This window comes from Dipodomys merriami, unplaced genomic scaffold (assembly GCF_024711535.1).
Source record: "Dipodomys merriami isolate MVZ:Mamm:240054 unplaced genomic scaffold, mDipMer1.0.p SCAF_46, whole genome shotgun sequence".
NCBI lineage: Eukaryota > Metazoa > Chordata > Mammalia > Rodentia > Heteromyidae > Dipodomys > Dipodomys merriami.
Window position 1 is genome coordinate 678,138 of NW_027206024.1, and position 6,626 is coordinate 684,763.

At 37.4% G+C, this 6,626-nt stretch overlaps 1 non-coding gene across 1 annotated transcript; it reads left to right on the forward strand.

The window, feature by feature from the left end:
• The first annotated feature begins 676 nt into the window (after positions 1-676).
• LOC138808629 (U6 spliceosomal RNA) lies at positions 677-780 on the forward strand. The gene has a single exon (XR_011366539.1). It is a non-coding gene; the product is annotated as a U6 spliceosomal RNA (small nuclear RNA).
• Positions 781-6,626: the final 5,846 nt, after the last annotated feature.

Here is a 6,626-nt window from a genome sequence, read left to right on the forward strand (position 1 = left end):
TATGTATATATGTATGTATATATGTATATATATGAATATACATATATGTATATATATTCATTACCTTGCCCATGTAATAAAATCCCCTCTGTACGATATTTTCACAATAAATAAATTATCTGAAAAAAATGGTATCAGTCAATAGTGCATATAATTTTATTTTTCATTACAAACATAGAATGTAGTAAAAATTTTCTTAGCAATTACCCTGCACTAGGTTGTGGGCAGATTCTAATGGAAATAATATACTGTGTTTATGTAGAGAATTAGAGCATCCAAAATTTTAATATGCTTGTGGTCCTAAAACCAATACCTTGCTGATATTGTGTGACAAATACAACTTCCTATAAGTACAGAAGTTTTCCTTGTATCTTTTCAATTTATATTTTTATTGTAAAGTCCCTGTGCAGAGGGGTTACAGTTACGTAAGTAAGGTAATTAGTCCATTTCTTATTGAGCATTGTTACCCCCTCCTTTGTCTTTCCCCTACCATTCCGCCCCTTCATACCTCCCCAACATGTCGCTTCACCCCTCCCATAGAGTGTCTTGTATATTTCATTGTTATAATGTGGCAACCTGTGTCCTTTCCTTGTATCTTCAATGAAGAAATGCTGGCTTGATTTATGCTGATTCTACTGTTGTAGACACACCTAAAATCACTCGCCAATTTCAGGAGTACAAAATGAAATGCATAGCAGAAACATTGGAACATTTCAGAGAAGATTAGCGTGGCTCATGTACAAGGATGACAGACAAATTTCTGAAGCATTCTATACTTTTACAACAGATGCTGGAGGGGATGTGGCCACCAGGGAACCATACTGCATTCTTGGTGGGAGTACAAAACTTGTTCAACCACTTTGGAAAGTAGTATGGAGGTTCCTCAAAAAACTCCACATAGAGCTCCCCTATGACCCAGCAATCCCACTTTGGGACATTTACCCAAATGATCACAAACAAGACCATACTAAAGCTACCAGCACAACTATGTTTATTGCTGCATTCTTTAAGATAGCTAATATATGGAACCAACCCCAATACCTTAGCAGATGAATGGATCAAGAAAATGTGGTATATATACACAATGGAATTCTATGCCTCCATCAGAAAGAATAACGTTGCCCCATTTGTTAGTAACTGGAAAGTCTTGGAAAAACTTATATTAAGTGAAGTAAGCCACGTCCAAATTAACATTGGTCCCATGGTTTCCCCAATTTTCAATAACTAATATTTGTCTGGGTTAAGAAGAAAAGGTCAAAAGCTATCTGCATATGACGAGATAGGATGATGTTAAGGGACATGAACCCCAAGATAGGGACACAAGTGGTTTTTTCTTTCTTGCTATTGTTTCTAACATACGTATAATGTGCGATGTGATTTTTTTGTTTCTTTATATGTTCCTGTCTCCTGCTATAACTCCTGTTTTCACTGTATTTGAAGTTGGTGCGTCTACATCTTCTATATACGCTCCTCTAATTTGTGGAGGGGAAAGAAAGAAAACAAAATGCTTAAATAGGGGTACAGGTTGACACATTGTAACCATGAGATACACAAGACACTATGTTGAAAAATGAACTTTACAATTTAGGTGGGGTAAGGGAGGAGGGTTGTGTACTTATGGAGCTGGGAGGGAAAGGATGGTAGGGGAAAAATAAAGGAGGAGGTAACAATTTTTTTTACCTTGCTCATTACCTTGCTCACGCAAATGTGACTCCTCTGTACATTATTTAGCTAATAACTAATATTATGAGGCAGACTGAAATGAGACTCCAGAGAAAGAGTCAGAAAGACTGATCAGAGAGACTAATATTGGTCACACAAAGATTGGAAAATAGAATTCCTTGTAGAACATACAAATCATTGAAACCCTGCACATGTAAGGACAAGAGAGCAAAGTCCAGAAATGCACATTTTCTTAGAGGTCAGCTATTGAATTATCAATGGAAATATTTGTATTCTTAAATATTTGACCACATGTGAGGGAAGGCTGAAGAGAAATAAAATGCCATCACTCTGTTTGGACGTCCAATATCACACTAGGAAGTAATCAATCACTGATTTGTAATAAAAAAGAGAAAACAATTATTCCAAATGGGGGTTTCATTTCTTTTCCTGTAACAGTTCTTGATTTAGATGCTAGCAATTACCATACAATTGATCCAGTACCACAGCTGAAATGATATTGACCGCAGTATTCCCACATGAAGGAAAAGAGAAAATTAACAGATATCTGAAAAAATGGCTTGAGGATGAAATGTTCTAATAGTGATATCTGAGGTTTTGACACAGGTGAAGAAGTGGATTTTCTTTTCTAAAAAATCTCCATTTTTAGCCTGGTGACAGTGGCTTACATCTGTAATCCTAGCTACTCAGGAAGCTGAGATCTGAGGACTGCTATTCAAAGCCAGCCTGGGCAGGAAAGTCTGTGAGACTCTTATGTCCAGTTAACCACCAGAAAACCAGAAGTGGCATTGTGGCTCAAGAAGTAGAGCACTCACCTTGAGTTGAAGAGCTCAGGGACAGTGTCCAAGCCCAGACTTCAAACCCCTCGACCAACAACAACGAAAAATCTCCCTTTTCTTGGATTGCCTACATCTTTTCCTATCATTCAACAAAGAAGCCATTTTATCACCCACTAAATTTAAGTCCTAACCTAACTACTGCTAATAGAATGATTTGGTATCTTTTTTTTTTTTTCTGTCCATCATGCGACTTGAACTCTGGGCTTGGGCTCTGTCGTTGTCAACTACAAGACAAGGCGAGTGTTCTCCTGCTTGAGCCACAGTGCCACGTCCGGTTTTCTAGCAGTTTATTTGAGATGAGAGGCTCACAGACATTCCTGCCAACGCTGGCTTTGAACAGTGATTCTCAGATCTTAGTCCCCTGAGTAGCTATGATTACTGGCCTGAGTCACTAGCACCCGGCATGTTTTGGTATCTTATGGCAAATGGTTCATATTTGGGGGAAAAAAAACAACTATGGTAACATTTTTTCCAGTCCTTAAACTCTGGGCCTGGGCCCTGAACATGGTTATGCTGGTAGCTTTCATGTGAGCTTGTTGGATTACTGCCCATGAGGGGAATTACTGAGTCTTAAAAGAGATCTCTGTTTAGTCTTTTCAGGAAACTCAGTACTGCATTCCACAGTGGTTGAACAAGTTTAATTTCCCACCAACAGTGTAATAGAGTTCCCAATTGGCTACATCCATGCCAGCATTTACTATTGTTAGTTTCTTGATAAACGTCATTCTATCTGGGACGAGGAATAATCTGTCTTGTTTACTTGTAGATTTGTGGGCACCTTCTAGCTACTATGAATGAATCCATGAAACCTATATTGCTCGGAGTCTGCATTCCTTTCTCTTTTCTCTTAGTATCATTTTCCCCAACCTTTCATTTTCCTTAAGACTAGTGAAAAGTCATCTTTTCAGATGAGTGAATAGAATTCCATTATGTGTGTGTGTGTGTGTGTGTGTGTGTGTGTGTGTGTGTGTGTGTGTGTGTGTGTGTGTAAGATGAATATAGGCCCATGAGTTCATTTCTATGTCTTCTGTTTCATCTGTAATTTAGTAGTTCCATACTAAAGTTGAATTGTTTTCTCTACTGAATTGAAGAATATTGTTGGGATTTTGATGAGTATTGCATTTTCAATTTTTGTGGTTCAGTATTGCAGTTTTTGCCATGTTAATTTTTTTTCAGGCTTCATGATCATATGTATATTATGTTCGGAAAACACACATTGCAATTTTGAACAAACAGAAGGAAAAGTGTCTGGCAGTAGTTCCAGAAAATTTACCCTCTTAGGCTGCAGGAAGCCTGTCTCCCCCTAGGCCTTTTACTATTATTATTACTACTAATTATTATTATTATTATCTTTAAGTAGTTGTTCAAAGCAGTTTATGAATACAACACATCTTGATTAATGTCACTGCTTTTTAAACTAGAAATATTCTTTTTTATTTAGTTACAAGTTTTCAGATTCAATTCTTTTTAAGAATCTTAACAACTAGGTTATGAATAAATAGCCTTTTATAATTACCAAGTCTATTTTTGTCCTTGGCCTAGGCAAGTTCGACATAAGTCATCCAGCCCCCACCTCATCATTAGAGAATGAATGATATTTCCAAATGCCTGAGAAGTATAGCATGCTTTTATTTTCTTACTTTTTAAAATAGGACTTGAACCAAGGACCAGGGCATTCTCCCTTTGCTTCTTCACTCAAGACTATAATTCTAACACTGGAGTTACACCTCCACTTATGCTTTCTGGTGGTTAACCAGAAATAAGTTTTCTGAACTTTCCTGCCCCAGCTGGCTTCAAACTATGAGCCTCAGATCTCAGGCTTCTGAGTAGCTAAGATTATAGGCATGAACAACTGATGCTCAGCCTTTGTTTTTGTTTTTTTATTGTGATTAAGTGATTACATAATTTCCCAAATTTCAAACTATTGTGGGATCGTGATGCTCAGTTAAACTCACAAACACATTCTATCTTTCCTGGAGCAAATTGTCTATCATGGTCTATAACATTTATGAGTTCTATGAGCTTTGCAATACAGTTATTTCTTCCACATTGGGTGGTATGTACATTTCTTTTGTTTTGCATAGCATCAGCTGTTCCCTCTTTCTCATTTGTTCCCTCCCTCCCATTGCTGCCATTAAGTTGCATAGTTCATTTTGGTCAATGTCCTGTGCAGCTAATTGGTCCCGTTGTTGTATGTTTTTCCCTGATTCACTCTAGTTCTGTGTTGTCTTCCTGGATCCCCTTCAGTGTACATATATATACCATACATGTGATCAGCAGCATGGAGTTATTTACTTGTGATTCAACCAGATGAGTGGAAGCTCTCTGTTTCTTAAGTCCTGTTAATTTTGTCATATCACTTAACATTTTGGATTTAACATCCACTTATCAGGGAGACCATGTACCATTTGTCTCTTTGATCTTGGCTTACTTCGCTCAACATGATTTCTTCTAACTCCATCCATTTCCATGCAAATGCCATTATTATTTTGTCCTTTCTAATGTCTGCATAATATTCCATTGTGTATAGATACCACAATTTTTGGATCCATTCATCTATGATGGGACATCTGGGTTTTTTCCATATCCTGGCTATTGTGAACAATGCTGCAATAAACATGGAGGTGCATGTGTCCTTGTATACTGGTTCCTGTTGTTCAGGATAGATGCCTAGAAGTGGTATGACTGGGTCCTATAGGAGGTCAATAATTAGCTTTTTGAGGAACCTCCAGACTGCTTTCCAAAGAGGTTGTATAAGTGTACATTCCCACCAGCAGTGTAATAGGGTTCCTCTTTCTCTGTATCTCCTCCAGCATTTGTCGTTGGCTGACTTGTGGGCCATTCTGCCTGGGGTAAGGTAGTATCTCAGGGTTGTCTTTATTTGCATTTCCTTCACAACCAGGGATGCTGAACATTTCCTCATGTGTTTCTTTGTCATTTTTATCTCCTCATCTGAGAAGTCTCTTTAGTTCCCTTGCCCATTTAGTAATTTTTTTGTTAGTCTTGGGAGAGATCAGTTTCTTGAATTCCCTGTATATACTGGATATTAACCCATTGTCTGTTATATTGCTGGTAAATATTTTATCTCAATTAGTTGGTTGTCTTTCTAGCACGGTTGTGATAGCTTTAGCTGTTCAGAAGCTTTTTATTTTAAGGTAGTCCCATTTGAAGAGTCTCTCTCCAATTTGTTGTGACCCTGGGACTCTGTGCAGGAAGTTCCTTCCTGTGCCTATAAGTTCAAGTGTCCCTTTTACTCTGTCCTGCAGTAGTTTCACAGATTCAGGTTTGATGTTAAGGTCTTTAATACATTTTGAGTTGATGTTGGTGCATGGTGATAGGCTGGGGCCCACTTTTAGTCTTCTGCATGTGGCCGCCCATTTTTCCCAGCACAAGTGGTTGAAGAGGCTGTGTTTCTTCCATTGTATGTCTTTTGTTCCTTTGTCAAATATCAGCTGACTGTAGGCATGTGTATTTATTTCTGGATATTCTATTCTATTCTACTTGTCTTCAGGTTTTTGTGCCAGTAACATGCAGTCTTTGTTATTATAATTCTATAGTTATGTTTGAAGTTCGGCATGCATATCTCTCCCATGTTGTCTTTATTTCCTAGAACTGTTTTGGCTATTCTAGTTCTTTTGTTATTCCATATGAAATTTGGGACTGTTTTCTGTATTTCACAGATGTACATCTTTGGTATTTTAATAGGAATTGCATTGAATTTGTATATAAATTTTTGCAGTATTGCCATTTTCACTATATTAAGTCTGTCTATCCAAGAGCATAGGAAGTTTTTCCATTTCCTAGTGTCTTCTGTAATTTTTTCTATAACTTTTCATACTTTTCATTAAATAGTTCTTTTACATCTTTGGTTAGGTTAATTCCTAAATATTTAATTTTTCGGGAGGTTATTGTGAATGGGGTTGCTTCCTTTATTTCCTTTTCTGCTTGTACATTGTAAGTGGACAGGAAGGCAACTGATTTTGTGGGTTGATTTTGTATCCTGCTTCTTTGCCGAAGTGATATATGATTTCTAAGAGTTTGGGGATGGAGTTTTGGGATATTGAAGGTATAGTATCATGTCATCTGCAAAAAGGGATAGTTTAA